Source organism: Falco peregrinus, chromosome 5 (assembly GCF_023634155.1).
Source record: "Falco peregrinus isolate bFalPer1 chromosome 5, bFalPer1.pri, whole genome shotgun sequence".
Lineage (NCBI taxonomy): Eukaryota > Metazoa > Chordata > Aves > Falconiformes > Falconidae > Falco > Falco peregrinus.
Window position 1 is genome coordinate 15,809,327 of NC_073725.1, and position 19,410 is coordinate 15,828,736.

Genomic DNA, 19,410 nt, shown 5'->3' on the forward strand with positions numbered 1-19,410 from the left:
CTCTTCAAATACGCAGATGACAATCTTCCTCTGACAAACGAAGGCCTAATTTTCACTTCATTGTTTGGAATGGATTGGATTTGGCAAAGACAAGATATATTAAGCAGCACTATGTGGTGGTTGGCCTGTCTCCAGTACAGTTATTCAGTTGTCTTCTCTTATATGGCTATTTGCTCTCACTTCTGAATCACTGGTAGGATGGAGGTGAAGAACAACAAATCTACTAAACTGTAGTGAGCAACACAAGCTGCAGTTGCTTACACCTACATGTTTTAACCATCAAAACTATTTGGTCATAGATGTGAACCAAATGGGTCTTTAATGCCCTCAACCCTCCATTCTAACTACCACACTCAACCTTAGTGTATGTACCAAAGCATAGTCTCTGCTGATTTATGTCTCTCCCTTTCTGACTACATTCAATAATATCAATATCGTAAAAAATCCATTAGCTGAGTTGCAACTGTCTTTGTTGGTCTGGTTGTCTGGATGATGTTTCACTGTAATTTTAGTTCAGATTCTCTGTAAAGGAGACCATTCTCCATCATGAAGTGCTGTTGTCATTAATAACTGTCTCACTTGAACCTTACGAAAAATCCTATTTTATGCAGAATTGCAGGCAAGAGCACCATTACTTAATAATTATTTAGTTGTTGCTTCAGGCAAGTATCTCTGAACAGAACACTAGGAGATTTTCAAAACCGCAGCTTGCATTATCAAAAGCAGACTAAGCGCTCTAGGCAAACTTTCTTCTTTATTTCAGTGAAGTAACTGCCACTTTGGAGAGTGCAAACACACTCTGGCTCTTCTTGAGCATGTTTGTTGAGTTTATAATGACATATCTTTCTGTTTTAGAATGTAGTTTTAGAATGTAGTCCTAAGTATGTTTGTTATCAGAGAAAACACAAACACTGATATGAGGCTCTTGATGATGACAGGCCTTGATTGTTCAAGAAAGAGACCAAATAACCTGAAATAATAATGATAAACTTTAAAAGAACTGCATTGCTGAGTCAGAAGCATTTTACAGACTCCTACCTGTTCAAAGCAAATCCAAAGACAACTGGAAATACTATAGGAATGGTCATAGAATAGTATGACTTGGGGAGGTTTATAATAATAAAATCTAACACTTCTGAATATGAGGTCTTCTGTCAGGAAATGATTGGGATGGTTCTGAAGCTATTCTTTCTGTTCTTGGAGATGTTTTTGTTTTCCGCCACATGCTTACATGTGCATGTAGTTAGTAGTAACGAGTAAATGTTACTGTGACCGGATCACTCAGGATTGCCCCTAAGTCTGAATAAGAGTGTATGAGGGAGGAAGAAGGGGAACTGTGCACAGCTGGACACCACATTCTCAAATCAATCTTTCATTTATACGCTAAGCAATTGATGCAAAACCGATAGCAAGCTTACACTGCAAATGGAAGGGAGCTCCGACAATCTGCATGTTTCATGATGTATATTCCACTATTTTTCAGGGAAGATATAAGCAGGAGAAAGTATCTTGAAGACTAATGGCATAATGTTAGTCTAACCAAAGCATGCAGTAGAAATGTTAAATAGCCTGAGAAGGAAAGCAAAAAGTTTCTGCATACCCATGTGATGCCCCAGTAACCATTGGCAGAGCTTAAAGGATCAGTCTTAGACACCAGCTTAAATATAGAAGCACCTGAGGAGGTATACTTTTAAAAATAGCATAATATTAATAAAAACATAATTTTCATAATGTTTGGTTATTTTGTAGTTTTATAATGCTTTCCCCATTACAAAAATCTATGTTTATAGATTCTTCTACTTTTAAATCTTGTCTGGTGACAAAACTAGTCCTAGATAATCTGGTGAATGCTAAGCATATCATTCCATAAATCAGATCCAATCTTTTCATGTAGTGGATGAGCAGCTCCCCCAGGTGTTTACCAACCATTGGGTTGTGTGGTTTTCAGCAGTCTTTGGGCAGTCCTCTACCTTGATACAGCAGCCCAGTCCTAGGTGAGTAATGAAATGACTCAGTGTATTCTAGCTAAAGCCCTTGGCAGTCAGCAAAATAATGGCATAAGAAACAAATGTGATGGGAGAGACAGTCTGTAGAAGCACCACAAGCTTCCCTTGCAATAAAAGATATGAGACAGAAGCTAAAGCACAAGGTATTTCCCTAGGTGCATTAATTATTAGCAGCAGAACATCGTGGAAACCCCTCAAGGTGAATTTAAGTTTGAAAAAAATCTGTTAAATAGAGAAAAGTAGATTTGTTCTACATTAGCGTCATTTAGGGAATGGCAAGCATGAAAAAACTTTGTCAAGACTGGATGACATTTTTTTTGGTACTGTACAGAAGCTATTTTAATGGGATGGACTGCTGTTTGGAGAATGCTTTAGCACATCATTTATGTCACATATATGCAGAGAGTAGTGAAGGCCTTGGTTTATCTGTAGACATCTTCAGACATAATAATTCATGTGTTAAACTCTATTTTGGTTTAAAAAACTTCTTGAGGTATCTGGAGTTAAGAGGGATTCCCAAGTAGTGAGTAAACTAAGGCATACTGTTTTGTAGAGGTGGCAAAGCCATGAGAGAAGTAGCTTACCATGCACAAGTGGCAAATCCTCCAAAGCAAGATCAAGGTCATCCAGCTGCTGCAGGGCAGGATAAGCTGCCTTTACAGTTACTTTAGGAACTGATAGTTCAGGGTGCATAGAAGCAACATCTCTGCTCCTGGCAAGTGCCAACCAGAGTATCCCTGGCATGCTTTATAAAAGTAGGTAGTCTGTTTGAACCCTAGGATTCTCTCCACCTTTACATCTCTCCTTACATTTTAACTACAGCTGCACAGGCATTAAGAAAGGCTTGAGTCACAACTACCTACTGATTACTGGGAGCAGTCTGCCACCTATTGCCTATACAAGCTCTCTGTCTTTGCAGCTTTCCACCTAAAGTGTAAGAAAGCTTGTTTAAATGGGATTTAGCTCACTTTGATGCTTCAGAATCTGGAGCCAAATTCCTCTTGGATGTTAAAAGGCCTGTTCTGCCCTTCCAGAATCAACTTCTTTTTTAAAGAAGTAGAGAAGATACTACTAAAAATTTTCTTCTAGATAAAGTATGCAGAAGTTGATGACAGGTAAGTTAGTGCCAAAAGAACAGATTCTGCAGCCTCAGAAAACACTACACAATTGGCTCAGGGATTAATCAGTAAGTTTCTCACAGGAAAAAATTCCTATTCAGTCACATTCAATGGCTAAACTTCAGAGGATGATTACATTTTTCTGACCTTCTGTTAGTCTGTGTCCATCTTATCTGTGTTTAACTTCTGAAGAACACGAGGAGAAACATATTTGATCAGTCTAGCTGTTGAGTACAGGCTCAGTTTTGCTATATTCAGTTTTCATCCTGACCACAGACTTTCCACCACTGTTCTCTCACTTCTTGTTGATTACGACGATGAATCCATCACATCACATCTGGCCGCTCAGTCTGACACCAGGAATTTCAGCTGGGGATTTTTCAACATTTTGTCACCCGAAGTCAAATGCTGTTGTCACACACAGATGCAAGCTTTCCATCAGAAGTCACCAAAAGACACACTTGTTTTAGAAAGCTTTTTTCAGGCCTAGCAAGCTTGAACTTCTTTTGTTTTTTAATTTTGGGAAAATTTAGAACATAAAAATTATACTAAGCTATTAATGGATAAGACTGCAGTAATGTGAGAAATGTCTCATGGCAAGGAAATTCACTTCTCCAAGTTTTCCTTCAAGATCTTGTGCTAGTATAACTACCTAAAATTATGATATATTGAAAGAAAGCTGTTTTAACAGATTTATACTGCTTTTAATAGTAGTAATCACATTAAAGAAGGCATTCCTTGAGGTAGCTGAAGTTAATAATCAGAAAATGATTAGTAACTTTTCAGTACAGAGCAATGCTGTTTGAAGTACATTCAGACAACACATGAAGAAGGGACACACAAGAGTACACATGAGACAAAAATAGGGAAGGGGATGTGAAGATATGCAATATACTTGCAGCCACCTCCCGGAAATCCTCACCTGTGTGATTATTCATCACATATGCTAGTTCCATTGACTGATCGCTCACACTGAGAGTACTTGCATAAGCAAACGCCTGCAGAGATAGGTCTTCCTACATAGTAAAGGCATGAGCAGTAAAACAAAGAACTGGTAAGATGCAAACATTTGGGCAGGGGGTATTAAGTCTCTAGGAATTTGAGAGGAGGACAGAAATCCCTTCCTAGGTGTCCTGGTTTTGGCTGGGATGGAGTTAAATCACCACAATGAAACAGTAATATTCTGCACTGGGATTCCTGAAGCCAATAGCTATCAGGAGCTGAAAGTAAAAGGAAACAGAAACCCATGTGATGAACTTGTTACAAGTTGGAACATTGTCACACCCAGCTTCAGTTTTTTCAGTTTTGCTTTTAATCAGCAAAGTCCATGCTGGGCCCCTGTTTACTGATTGAACTAAAATAAATTTAGGGCCACAACTGAACAGTACGTCTTTTATCTGCCAAGTGAGGAGTCATCACCCTGTGCTTCTGTCAAAAGCTGTATTAGTGTTCCTAAAAAACTGAGTGCACCAGAGCTCTAAGCACTGGTCAGAAAGAAAACCAAGTTTTATTCAAAGACATAATTGCTAGTCACTTTTATGTAAGAAAAAGAACAGAAAATAAATAAATACCACACTTCAGTTCCTCTTAATAACTATCAAAATGCTTGAGTTTATTCAAATTCAAATGAAACAAAAATTCAAATTAAAAAAAAAAACAACAAACAATTCAGGTTTAGGCTATTTCGGTATAGAGTATGTTCTATAACTTTCTTGACTTCAATCTTACTTGTGCATAGAAAAATTTTCTTGTACAGGTCAGGTTGCTTCAGATCATAAGATTCACATTGGAAGTAATTAAATCAGCATATCTGGTGTTATGCAAATAATTACTTCTTCGTAAAAGATCCAGTCTGAACACGCTTAGCTTGTTTGGTAACAAACCACTTATTTTGCAGATTGTAGAGAAAAATTATCAGTAAAAAGCTTGAACAATTATGAAATTGGTTTATAAATTCATTAATTTTATTCCTGACACTCCAATAGTGGAATAGAAATAATGAACAACGATTTGTCAAAATGGAATTTGGACCAAGAGCAGAAACAAAAGCATTCTGTGCTTGCATGATAGAAAACACTATCCTCTTCATGGCTGCTATAATATCACCTTAACGGAAGGACTGTTCAAGCATTTTTAAATACTTTAGTCTACCCTCCTCTCAAGTGGATAGCCTCCACTTGCTGGCCAACTAATTAAACAAGTATACTAGCTAATTTCAGTTCCCTGTTAAGTGATTTACCAAACAACTAATTACTTCATATAATCCAAGCCTACTCTATTAGTATAATACAATAATAATTCAATATTTTTCAGAAATAAAGATATGTAAATAGGGATATATTCAAGCTTCTTTTCTTACACGCCTCTCTGCCATACAGTAAAAATGGGACAGCAGAAGTTCAGGGAAATTTGGCCAAAACCCCAAGCATTAATAGTATCATTACAAACTAGCACTAAATAAGATTACATAAGTACCCATATGCTTATGCTTAAAAACAACAGCATATGCCTTATATACCATTTGATGGTCACGATCTGTGTTAAAGCAATGCAAAAGGAGTGGGAAGATAATATGGAAAATATACTCCCTGAAATGGATGCTAGAAGTGGTGTTAGCTGTGTGCATTTCTGCCTTGCTTGTTGTGCTTTCTCAGATTCATATACTTCTGTTTCCATTAATTTAGCCAAATAACCCAGTGATCTGATTACAGACAATTTTAAGGTTATTAAAAGCAAACTACTTTTTCATCTTCAGAAGCGACACTTCTGAAAGCTGAAATGCTGGTATCTCTGCAATAATGAGAAACTGGCAAGGGAATCAATGATTCAGTCCTAATAAGAAAACTAGAACCAGGAACAGCACAAGAAAAATTAAGGTGAAACTGCAAAGACCCAAGAAAAAACAGAATCTACCAACCCAAAAGAAAAAGAGACATTTCCAAAGTCCTGCTTCTGCTTATTACAAAAAGAGGAAAGAGCCTGAAAATTATGCTGACTGATGCTCTTAATGACTCACTGTGTCTGGCATTCTTACAGTGTAGATGTCATTCAATAACAGAGGAAAGGCAAACTACTAGCTTCTGTATGGCCACGATTTGCAATGCAGGAGTTTAGCATTATTGCAGTATAAAGCTACACTCTCCTCCTATTGTTAACATAGATATAATCCGATTATCCCTGTAAATAGCCCACAACATGAGCTTCATAAGCACATCACCTGTGCCCATCTCCTCTAAGACTTCTTCCAAGGAGAGGCTATGTTGCCTGGTGATATTCCCCACCCTCGTTCAGATGAGCACTAGTGATCACTGGTGTTGCACACTGACCTACGTATGAATGACCAGACCTCTTGCCTGTGCTCAAGGGTGAGAACATATTCCTATGGGGAATACCAGTGAGTCCACCTCCATGGGTTCTACCCTGTCGTTTTGCTCCATGGGCTCCACTGTGTGTCATCATTTGCATGAGCACCAGCAATGGCTCATGTGCCTAAAACAACATCCCAGATGTCCCATTTCTTAACCTTCTGCCTTTTCCTGCCAAGTTGAGTGATCTGGTCCATGGTTCAGCAAAGAGACGCCTTAGTGCGCTACCCAAAGGACAGCAGTCACTCACCTCTGCTTGCCTTGATCCTGCTTGTTCCAGGTCTCCTTGGTGCTACAGGGACAAGGAGGTCAGTGACTTGTGGGCCAGCTGGAGCTTGTTTGCCCTGTAGTACCAAGGAGATGTGGTAGCTCTATGTCCTGACCTACAGGCTCTGGTCTATCCAACAGGTCTGAGATGGCAGGAGGGTTTCATGTTTTAATACCAGATTTACTTACCTGTAGATATTTGATATTACATTGGAATTTTTATTTACAAGAGTGATACAGCATTATGCCCAAATGACACAAGCATGACGTAAGATTGTAATGTATGGTAGAATCACAATACAAACCAATTCCCCATGCCAGTCTCTACATGCCCCGCTGCCACAACAAGAAAGGTTTTGTCCTACTTAGAGAGGTCCCAAACCATGGACCAAATGTAAATACAGTCTGGAATCTATAGATGGCCTGCACAGTGAGGGATGCTTAATTTCTAAGAATGAATGTTGTATCTTTTTTTCTCATGTTAAGTCCCAGCTCTCGTTTTAGCCAGTACTTCTGAAAGACAAACCTTGTATTTCACTGATACCAAGTCCTGAAAGCCCTCAGAGGGAGGAGGAGAGCCTACGCACATTGGTCGTTTTCTGGAGATTCAGAGTCAAGGGCTCCAGCGTAATTGTGCACGACCTTTCAGATCTGAGATCTGTCTGCATCGAGGAAGGGGCACCGCCGACTTGAAACATCTCCCAGCATCAAGGATTTTCTGGCTCCATCAGGAGTTCCAGGTTTAAATGGCAATTAAATCAGATTTAGTGCCTTGCACTATCAGTGTGTGACATGCCAGCTCTGCCATGCAGGGACTGAGTGGCCCCGTGTGCCATCCTCTGTGGCAGGAAGTTACAGCAGGATGTAAAACTACACATGGTAATATAGTCTGAAATACCATTGCTGATGATTTTTAGGCGTTCTGAGCAAACAAGGTGAAAACAAAGCCACTAATTTTCACTTTTCCATCGTAAAAAAGGGATGGGGGGAGAGAGTGGCCTGGTAAGATGTGTACGCTACAAACCATACATACACAGAGCTATGCTAACCTTTGAAATACTTGTAAACAGTTTCTGTAGAAAGCAGTAGATTTTAAGCAGCAGCAGCAGCAGCAGCCAAAATGCGGAAAGCAGCAGGTGTTGTGCATCCCACTTTCTGTGTCGTGGTGCTGGAGCCAGGGGTGTCTGGTGAAATCTCAAAACAGTCAAATGCTTTGAGAAGCCGAACACAGCTCAGCAAAGCAGATCTGAGCTAACGTGGACTGCCTGTCTGCCAGTAAAGAGATAACTGCACTCCATTGTTTAATTGAAATGTCATGAAACTAAAATACACTTTGGTAAAATCCACCATAAAAATCCATTCTGCTTGTGGATCCTGCATATAGGGGATTAAGCTATTGTGGGGTGGAGGTCTCTATCAGTTACACAGATAATGCTTGAGATTATATTGTTACAAAAACAATACAACTTTCGCATACCATGCAACTTAGACTTTTTAGCTAGAAGTCTTTTCGTTGCTGCTGCTGTTGTTGGTAGTGATCTGTTCATAGATGGATTAGAGTTGGGGAGTGTTATTAGGCAAAAAAATGTTCTCTTGTTTTTGCAAAACCACCTTGCATCTGTATCATTTATACACAATTAGTCTGCTTTTCTCAGCTACCAGTCATTCTAAATGGTAAAGAGCACACCGCTGGACTAAGGGAGGGTTTCTTTTTAAAAAAAAAAAGTAAAATGAAAGAAACCTTCTGATTCCCATTCTTTCTCATGAGGCTATAATTTCAATGGCTTGGCCTGCAAGTTATGTCATCATAATCTCCTCTGTTCTCTGTGCTTCATGAACAATTTTTCATGAAGGAAAGGCTGGATATACTCAAGAACATTCTTACTCTTTGAAAATAGTAAGAATGTTCTGATACTCTGAGGCATTGTGGGCAAGGTTAGTAATTCTTGTCTGTTGCTTTGTTCACAATTACTACAATCTCACTCTTATTTCTATGTTGGGATTTGACCCCAGGGCAGGGAATCAGAGGATTAGTACTCATGTTTCCTCTAGATGCTGCAAAAGCTGAAGTGGGGAATCAAGTATATATAATTGACTTCCTCTTATTCTCATGGATTAGTGCCTAGGCAGAGAGCCTGTTGCTTCCTTTTCAGAGGTCCTCTTGGTTTGGATGATCAAATTTAAATTCCTGGAAGGCACTGCAGCTATAGATACATTCAAAAAACCCCACCGTGATTTCCTGAGTAGTTCTACAAAAAAAATCCCTCTGACTGAATTTTCCTACTGTCCCACTAATTCACTCTACTCCTGAAAACCTCTGAACAGTGTTCAAGCTACTTTTTTGGAAGCATTTTTTCTTTTTTGTTACCTTAATTGCTGAACACAAATCTCAGACACTCTGTCAACCTCCAGCTTCTCATATTAGTAGCATTCCCATTCCTGAGCTAGTATTTAAATTTAACTTAGCCCTTTCCACAAGAATCAAGCTTAAAAAAATTGACAAACAAATTGGCAATTGAAAGTCTTAAGTGTTTGAACTTCACAAGGCAGGAGTGAACCTGTTGGTGTGGGTCCAGAGGAGAGCCACAAAGATGGTCAGATGGATGGAACAGCTCTCCTATGAAAAAAGACTGAGAGTTGGGGTTGGAGAAGAGAAGGCTCTGGGGAGACCTTATTGTGGCTTTCAGTACTTAAAGGGAGCTTATAAGAAAGATGGGAACAAAACTTTTTAGCAGGGCCTGTTGTGATATGACAAGGCATAATATCTTTAAACTGAGAAAGGGTAGATTTAGACCAGATATGAGGAAGAAATTTTTTACAATGAGGGTGGCAAAACACGGGAACAAGCTGCCCAGAGAGGTGATAGATGCCCCATCCCTGGAAACATTCAAGGTCAGGTTGGATGGGGCTCTGAGCAGCAATCTGCTCTAGTTGAAAATGTCCCTGCTTATCACAGGGGCATTGGACTAGATGACCTTTAAAGGTCCCTTCCAACCCAAAGTATCCTATGTTTATGTTCTCAAATGTGCAAGGTATGTAAAACATGACATGACATGGTGTTATATAGGTCAAATACATTGAATAAGCCTGCAATGTATAGTATCATCTGTTTTGGTTCTACCGCCCATAAAAAGAGACATGGAGAGAATCAAACAGCAATTCTATATTTTTACAGAAAGAGTGTAGTTTTGCTAAGAAACACATGATTTTTAGAGCTTGTGTAGGATAGCTGGAAATTATATACAAGAATATACAGAGAAAGAAGCATTAATGCACTTTCAACTAGTCAAATATTAGAAGCAGAAGGATGTTGTGAAAATTAATTAATATTTGTGGAGCACTCAGTGTACTGAAGAATGTCACAGAAATGTCAATATGGAAATTAATAAATTTAGAGCTTGAATAATAGAGTTGGTACAGCTTACATTAAATAAATCTTGGGCCATCAAATTGAGCAATGTGGATAGAATACAGTATTGCATACATGTTGATTGAATGAGTCCTTCGATCTTGTGGAGTGAATAAGGCAAAGTTCCCATGGAAAAAAAATGGTACATAAGTATACAACTACTTGCAAAGATAATCCTAATCTTCTGGTTGTTTTTAACTCTTAAAGTCTTCTGGTTTTACAATGTCAATATTGCATAGCTGTTTATGTGTGTAGATGTATAATATTCTAGGTTTATCTAAAAAATCCACATAACTATGATGTGGGATTATATCATATACTACATCCAGATCTGCAACACAGATCTCTGACGAGAGGACTAACAGTAACTAGCAACAGAATTAAATTGACATCCACTAGAGCATGTTAAATACATATTTGGGCATTAATTTTTTCAGCTGGAGTCATGCTGGAGCCATTGGTTCTATTTTAGCAGACTGTTGTGGGTACTGCTTTTTTTGCCCTGTCTTTTTCAGCCTGTTACTCTGCTAAGCCCTCTCTCCCTCTCCTTGCCTCTACATTTGAATCTTTCTAGCATCCTATGTTGACTAAGTTCGTATTCCTCACTGTATTCCTTAGATCAGTCCTTGTCTCCTTTCCCAGCCATTCCCAGCCTTTCCTCTCAGCTACTTGTATCATTAACAGTGTTTCCCTATGGCAGACCTAGGTGTTTCTCTCCTTACTCCTTTTACTTTCCCTCTTCTGTGAGTTCTTAGTACTAGTCTTCTTGAGGAAAAAGTCCTCTTCTCCCTACGTAAGTGCTTTTTCTGTTCATAGTCTATTTTTTTCAAATTTTCCAAAATCATAGCCTCACAGTTCTTCCTATCTTTCCCGTTCTCAGGTCTAGCCTGTTGAAGCTAACTGGTCACTCCTCCCCACTCAGCTGTTCCAAGATCTTTATCCACCCTGTGATTCCCATATGCAAAACTCACTCCTACCACATTGGCCCCAGCTAGCACCTGATCTCCAGTTCCTCTCCTATGCTCCTTCTTTTTTCCCTGAGCCCCTTGCCTTTATTACAGCCTACTCCTTCTTCAATGCCTCTCTGTGTTTTAGGCCATTCCACTGCAAAGGCAGTGTGTCATCAGTGGGAAGACAAAAACTGGGATATCTTCTGTACCTTCTATCACAAAATTGTCCCCAATAGCCAGATATTTCAAAGAGCAGTTTACCTCAAGCAGGTTTGCAATACTAAGATGAAGTGTCCTCAGGATGAATTAAGCATTTGGAAATATTCACTGTTGTATTTTATCAAAGTTTCCACTGAACATGGGTGAACGCAGTTTTTTCAGATGTACACAACCGAGCTAAATGCAGTCAAAAGAGAAGGTATTTACAGACTTTATGAAATGGTTTCTATTTTCTTTTACATGCAATAAACAACATATTTCTCCTTTACTTTTTCCTTTGAAAAAAATATAAACACACATTTTTAAACAATGTAATTCTGTTAATAATTGTTGTGCCATTGTCCATTGCTATTAAGGCTCATGAAAAAACTCATTGTACAATGAATGACATCTGAGATATGAAGTAAATTATTACATTCACTGTACTTATGCCAGATGTACCCACATACACTAGTAAGACTGGATTGCAACTAATATTGAAACCTATCTATTGGAAGGTAAAAGAGTTAAAAGATAATACACAGATTATCTTCAAAAGACACACCAAAAATACTGAGTTATACAGGACTATAGGTAGATGAAGAGATCAAAAGTTAATCAGCAGTATTTACTGCATGTAAGTAGATGCCAAAATGAAAAGAATATCCAAACAGAAGAGAAGGGCTTGTTGTAGCCAAAAGGAATAGTATGAATATGAATACAGTTTAGCGTGAATCACTGTATTAAAGATGCTCCTTATTAATAATTCAACAAAACTCAGTAACAGTATTGTGAAGCCAATTAGCTTAGGCTGCAGTTATTATCAAGCTATTAGCTGTGACAACAAACAAATATCATTTAATGAGTCTATCAGGAAATATGGAATTATTAATAGGGAGCACCCAGAAATTACCTTTTAATTAATCTCACAGAGATTATAAATTAAATTATCAATATTATCTGCATTTATTTTTAGACAAAATATGTCAAATTACATAAAAAACTTGATTTAAGCTTTGAACTGCTGGCAAATACTCAGCATGGTCTTAATGCACCTTTGGGATGAGAAAGAGTAGAACAAAGACAGATGCAGTAATCTGGGTCTGATTCGCAGAAGGCCATCTGTGTAACCTGTGTTTTGGCATCAGCAACAAATTAGGAGTAAAAGTAACAAGATTCAGGAAAGAGGTTTTGAAAGGCATCTTACTTTATTGGTTTCAGGTAGGACTTGTACACTTACCTCCCTCTTGCCCCTTTGAAAATCTTTCTGGTATCCTCTATCAGTCAAGTCCTATAATTAGGCATCAAAGTATTATTGTTGTCTGGTGACCTAAAAAATACAATTATTAAGCAGATTATCTTAATATCTCTTGATTATCCTACATTTATACTAAGCTGTAGTGTACCACTTACACACAAACTTTAAGACTGGATAGCTCCCCATCACCTTATGGCAGAAAATCAGTAGTTGGTCTGAGTGGATAGTCCTGCACCTTCCTATACTGTAAATATATCGAGTAAGAAAGTGACATAACTATTCGCAATTCTACTAGAAACCTATTTTCTTGGTAGAAAAGGAAGAGTGAAGGAGTCTCTCCTTTCTCCAGAAAGCTGACACAAAATTCTGCCCCGTCATTAGAGGCAGTACTGGGAAAAGGAGTTAACGTGTCCTTTGCTCACTGTGTGCAAGTTGGGTAGAAACTTGTTCTTTATAAACCACAACATATCCTTTTTAAAAATAATAGGAGCTCTGCTACTATCGGTTGTATTTAAAATCATCATATTTACTGCTGCTGCAGAGAATCCTTGTATAGGCCCTCTACTGTATTTTTTCTGTGGTGTGCTTGAAGAATTCAGCCATCCTAAACCACAGTCTTTCAGATTAGGTGCTGATCACAGAAATAGCCAGGGGAGTGTTAATTATTTAGTAGTGGACTGGAACTCTTCATTCCTTCCGGATTTCAATAATTGGATGGTAAGGAGAGACCTTGCTCTCTAGACTGGTGGTAGCCTGCAATCTTTTGCAAAAGACAGTATTTAAACTGACAAGGTCAGATTGACATTTGCAGTACTTCTTCACATGAAAGATCTAGAAATAACGAAAATGTGTTCACTTCTCCAAAGTGGACTGAAGCAATTTAGCATTTTATCTTTCAGGAAGGCATCAAACCCGTGCTTTTTTATTCTTATTTTAATAATGAGAATGGCTCTAATATGGTTCCTGAATGTGTGACTGGGAAAACTAAGGGTGAAACAGTACCCATGTCACAGCTAATAATAAAACTGCCATTGACGTTAATGGAGTAGGCATTTTGTCCGCTTTCTTTTTAATAGCTTTTTAAAGTAAAATTTTAAACTTTAGAATTAAAAGATTATGTTAAAAACTTTATTTTGTATTCCAGGCTTTCAACACAACTTTAGGTAAACAGAAAACGCCCTTTCTCTAAAAATATGTAGTACCACCTCATGAGAAAAAATGACCAAGAAAACTAAAATTATGTTGTCTGCACACAATCATAATTTCACACATGCTTTACAATTAAACAATTATGAAATCCTGATCTATTTTAATTTCTGAAAGTCATTTTGCCATGTTGACAATATAATTTCCAAAATTTGTTGTCCAAACTGCTAAACACACCTTTCTTGTTTGCTTTTTCTCTGAATAATAATTTCAAAAGTATTCTTTTACTTCCTCTCATATTTTCTCACTCTTGATCTGTATCTTCCCTTCCTTTTATCATTTTTCTGCATTATAAACCAAAGTTAATATCGCTACTTACACAAAATCATATCCAAAAATAGTGGTAGTTCATAAAGTAAAACAAACAGGTAAACACATAGTTTATTACTGAAATACTAGCTTGACCAAAATAAATATGCTGAAATATAATCTATGTTGTCTAATTAAAATCTGGCTATGAAAACATTGATTCCTAGTTACATCAATTTCATTATGCAAATATCATTCTTCGTTCTCAAGTAATAAACATCTAACAAGCTGTTGCTTCGCTTGTTGTTTTACCCACCTATATTAGCAACACAAAAAAAGTATTAATACAAAATACAACCCTTCTGAATAAAAAAATTCTCCAAGCCAGCTCATCAAGAACAGAAAAAAATCTCTCCAAACCCCCCCCAAAACCTCTTCCATGCACTCAGCCAAAGAAACTCTTCTGAATCATATCACCTCCTTCTGAAATTGCATTTCTGCAATTCCTAGTATGTTAATAAAACATGAAATCTTTTTTCCCCCTCAGTTCTGTGACCAAAAGTAATTTATCAGCTTCCCATAAGTAATGTTATTTTCCCATTAGCACTATTTTACAATGGTGACCCAGATTCAGAGGACTAGAGTTATCAAAAGAATGACTTATTAGTATTTAAATATCTTATGTAAAATGTAAGAGATGAAGGGTAGTTTATATGATATTAAAAAATAGCAACATACGGCCTGTGATTTTAATCTTATTTTTTCTCCAAAATAATTAGCTGCAGTTACGATCTGTTCCTCATTTCTTTCATCTGCAGACTTTAAAAGCACTACTTTACAGGAAAGGCATGGTAAGCTCACGTGTTCTTCTGAGTCACATTTCAAAATATTTATGTCAATCTAGGCATTTTAATAAGATGGTGGCAAGCTGTTACAATGCTGCTGTAGTTTATAACATCTCTGGGAAATCTTATGTTTGGTACAGAATATGGGAAGTCAACAGAGAGCTTGAAAAGTCCTGTAACAACTTCCGATGGTGGCTAGGCAACCACCTAAATCAGTGCTTCAGCAACATTAATAAGGGATTTAACATTTTTACAACCACACAAATAATACGCATAACTTAAAAGCATACTTTGCTTTTTGACTGTTCAATGTGCCTTTCATGCCCTGATGATGTACATTCTCTAACAGGAGATGGCAGGTTAGCAACATTTTGTATGCAATTAAAGCACTTCTCTCATTAGATACATACTTCTGTGATGAGCCTAAAACCAGTACCAGGCCTCAAAAATGCAGTAGCAGGATGCCGAAGGCTCGGAAACCTGGCGGTGCTGGAGATGTCCATTCTCCCAGCGCTACACAATCACAAGTCTCCAGGAGCCGGGCGCTCAGGAAACCGCCAACTAGCCCCAAACTAGTTGACCTAGTCTAGACAGACTAAACTCTTGTTAAAATACAACAGAGAGCAAGACGACGAGCTGAGCCACCCAGGGCGCCGGGCAACCCCCCAGCCCGCCTCAGGCGACACGCCACCGCCACAGCCCCAGGCACTGCCCCGACCTCTCCCCTCCCGCGCCCGCTCCCGCCACGCTCGAGCTAGAGCCCGCCCCCTGCGGGCCCCGCTCCCCGCTCCCCGCTCCTCCCTCCCCCCTCCCCCCTCCCCGGGGCCCGCGGTGACGGGAGGCGGCACCCAGCGCCTTCGCGCCTGCGCACGGAGCCACCCCACGCTCCCCCCGCCCCGGTTCCCGGCAGGGCAGGGGGCAAGGGGCGGGAGGAAGGAAGCCAGGCGAGGCGGTGGGGCGGGCCGGGCCAGCGCGGCCGCGGGAGGCAGTATATCAGCTGACCGCGTCCCGTGACGGCCCCGGGCTTGACGGCGACTGCGTCGAGAGGGCGGTCTTGCTGCCGGAGCTAAGATGGCGGCCTCCAGAGCCAGGCTCTGAGGGAGCTGGAGAGGTGTAGCGGCTGCTGCCTGGCCAGGTGGAGGGCGAGGGGCGAGGGCTCCTCTCGGTGGCCCTTCACCCTTATTGCCGGCAGCGGCGGGAAGCGCGGTGCTGGTGGGGGCAGGTCCGGGCGGCGCAGGCTCCCCGGCCAGGTAAATCTCAGCGGCGGGGGAGGTGAGGAGGCGGTGGCGGCCGCTGCCTCCTTCCTCAGCCTCAGGCGGGACCGCTGGCACCGAGGTGCCGCTTGAGGCCGGGGGACGCGCCAGGCTGCCGGGGCTGCGTGGGGAGCGGGGGCAGGGCGGGAGGCAGCGCGCTGTGTGCCCGGGGGCAGGCGCTGCCGCGGGCGGGGGGGCGAGGGCCGCGGGGCGGGAGCAGCCGGCCGGGGCGGCCGGGATCCCTAGGTGCGGCACCTGTTTTATTACGAGCCATTCTCAAGCCCTTCTCTTCCTGCATCTCCCAGCAGAGGAGAATCTGGGCTTTACTCTATCCACAGCCTGGCTGGTGCTTCACTGAACGTGCTCTGCACCTGATGCAGCTTTTTTAGCCGTGGGGCAGAATTTGTCCTCTTTCCCACGTGAGTACTAGCGTGTCCGTTCAGAAAAGATGTGTTATATTTTCTCCTCCTGGCCTCAGATGAAAATATACTTATCATGAGATGCTTTGGGAAATAATTTATGAAGAGTGGGAGAGGTGAGGAGGAGACTTGCTGTCACAGAGATGACATTTTATTTCTTTTTTGAGTGGTAATAGTATGCCTGGAAAGCATGAACAGAACCAAATGTATCTTTCAGAAAAGCTACCCTTAACGTGCTTATTTTTCAAACAGTTTTTTGATTTCTCTGATGGATGCTTTTTCACTTGCTTTTTGTTTTCTGACAGTCAAAACAGGTAGGCATGCTGAATGGTTTTCTGTCTGCAGTGAGCTGCCAACAGTGTTCAGGATAGATTTCCCTGTCGGGTGGTGTGGAGCATGCACCTTTTGGTAGCTGTACCTGTACTGAGGGCCAAGCACTGGACTGTACAAATTTTGTTTGAGGATGTGTGTGTTTCTTTCAGCTTAGTGCCCTTAGGCCAAAGGAATGTTTGAGCATGCTGCTTGGGGGAAACGGGCATATAAGTTTATTTGGAGTATTGCTATTAATGCACTTATTCTCAGCTCTGTGGCTGCTTTTGAAGTTAATTGAAATGTATTTTCCCTTTTTCTCTTGTGTCCTTTCACAAATAAGATCTATGGCAGTCAGTCTGAGAAGGTGAAGCTGAGTAGATAGCTGCTTTGTTTCCTGTTACTTAGTACTGATTAAATAATACTGTATTTAAGAAAATATTCCTTGTTTTGGAACTCAAGTTACCAGAAGCTGAAGCCTCTTCTTGATTATTAGAAGGTTGCCTACATAGGCTACTTGCATGTAGTGAGATATGTAGAAAAGGAAGAAGGCTGTTGAAGGAACTGCCAGTGACTCAAGATACATCTTGGAATTGACTTAAGAAGATGCTGTTCAGACAGTCTGCCGTGGCTTAGTTCAAAATAACAGGACCAGTATTATAGATGTAAAAACTATGCTTGGCTCTAGCCTGCTTCAGTTTGTAGATATGCGTCTTGGTCTAATCCCAGCCTGCTTTAGGCAACCAAGTGCCAGAACTCTTAACCAGAAATGAGACTCCTTTCCATTATTACTGACTCTTCCCCCCTCCCCCCAATTGCAACAGATTTCTAAGTGTTTGGAGACTCAGACCTGAGTATCTGTCCCTGTGTAATATAGTCTTTCCAGGAACTTTATCTTGTATTTCAGCCTTGCTGGAGTACAGTTCTAAAAAGACTTTGTTTCTTATGTATCACTTGCTCCTCTGGGGGTCATGTGGTATTTTTCACAGTTTCCAAATACATATCGTCCTGAGGGACTGAATCACTGAGCACTTCCAGATTTTAAGTGGTATGCTGGGTATTGGTCTTAAGGGCCAATCTGTGCTTCAGACTGAGCAAATAACTTTTCTTTTAACTTGTGTTTGAGCCTCAGTAAATGAAGATTAGTGAATTAATAAAGTAATACTTCAGCTGGCATTCAACTGTGTCTTGGAAGTGTTAACCTCAACTGTTTAACCTCTCAATTTGCTTCCAAAAAAACTACTCTTATGCCAAAAAAACCCATAACAATTGTCCTACCTCATTAATAAAACTTAAAGTAGAGCAATATTCTGAGGAAATATTACACTAAGGTTAAACTATGTCTGAAAGGATGACTTTTTTCTTTTCCCTGATTAGTAAATGAACCTTTTTGTTCTGATATTCACCTGTCTAGCTGGTGAATCAGATTGGTTCATTGGTACAGCAGAATGCTAATGTAGACGGAAAAGAGAAATAACAAGCATGGAAGATACCAGTCCTCAGTGGGGGAAACTGAACAGTCAGATGAAGGATGGATACTACTGTCATCAGCATCATTTCTGGTAGTAGTAAAGTTGAAATTCTCAGCCTGTCTGCATCCTGGACCAACTAAAGGCGGCAAAGGCAGCAATGAGGCAGGCTGCACGAATCCTCTTCTAAGGATCTGGTGGATCTCAACTCTTTCTACTCTTAGAAAAAGGGCTGTGAGTTTCTGCACAACAGATCAAGAAATCTGGGTTTCCACAGCTAATTGGGCTGTAGTGCTTTAAGAGTACTGTTTAGGGAATAGGGGAAAAGTTTAGTGTTTGTTAGAAAGCATCTGTCTGAGGCAAAACTCTGCCAGTTGGTGCACACAGCAGTGGAAGAAGCAGATGAAACCTAGACAGCTAAAACATTTTGGTGCAGAAAAACTCATTTATTTAAATAACGCTTTTAAAGCTACAGATGAGTAGATGACTGGAAATCAGGCTCCAGACCTCTAAGCTGAAAGGTAGGTATGTAGAACCACAGATTAACAGAACCTTGGGGCTTTTTTCAGTGCTTTACTCTCTTTCCAGTTGGTCCCTGGGTTTATCTTACTTGTATGGCTTTGCTCTCTCAGAAAAGACACACTTGAGCTTGATCTGAGTGTCTGTCTCTGTGTAGTATAGACTTTCCAGGAACTTTACCTTGTATTTTAACCTTGCTAGAATAAGATTTTTTTTTAAAAAAAGAAATGTGAGTTTATCGGCATTTCTCTTCCTCTTTCCCGCAAGAAATCTCTGTTTCTAATCAGCATTTCTCTTCCTCCCCCCCCAGTGGAAGAGAATAATAATCCTATGTGGGGCTCTGAAGTGCTACTGTAGCATAAGGCAAACCTGTGAAACATACGGAAGCTTTGTAATTGTAGAGGAATAGTATGATCAGGAAAAAAAGTCAAACTGAATTCTGCTCTAAACTTTGAACCCATGTTCAGACTTCTGACTTTATTTAAACTAAGGGACACTTATGTATAATTACAGCTATGCCTGTTGGCTTGATGCCTCCAAGGTCACAGCTTTGTTTCTAACTCTGCAAGT

The 19,410-nt window shown here is 40.1% G+C and overlaps 1 protein-coding gene and 1 long non-coding RNA gene across 3 annotated transcripts in view; one reads left to right on the plus strand and one right to left on the minus strand.

The window, feature by feature from the left end:
• LOC114013525 (uncharacterized) overlaps positions 1 to 15,572 on the minus strand; it is a 29,122-nt gene extending 13,550 nt beyond the window's left edge. The window contains exons 1-2 of the long non-coding RNA XR_003556563.2: positions 15,282 to 15,572; positions 12,554 to 12,643 (exon numbers count right to left, since the gene is read on the minus strand). This is a non-coding gene — a long non-coding RNA (uncharacterized LOC114013525). The remainder of the gene's footprint in view (positions 1 to 12,553; positions 12,644 to 15,281) is intronic.
• A 280-nt stretch (positions 15,573 to 15,852) lies between these two features.
• The window catches only part of DNAJC13 (DnaJ heat shock protein family (Hsp40) member C13), a 55,460-nt gene continuing 51,902 nt past the window's right edge, over positions 15,853 to 19,410 (plus strand). Inside the window, exon 1 of one of the 2 annotated variants that reach the window (XM_055805614.1) lies at positions 15,853 to 16,121. The gene's annotated coding sequence lies outside the window, so the exon portion shown is untranslated. The remainder of the gene's footprint in view (positions 16,122 to 19,410) is intronic. The other variant, XM_055805615.1, reaches the window with a different exon arrangement.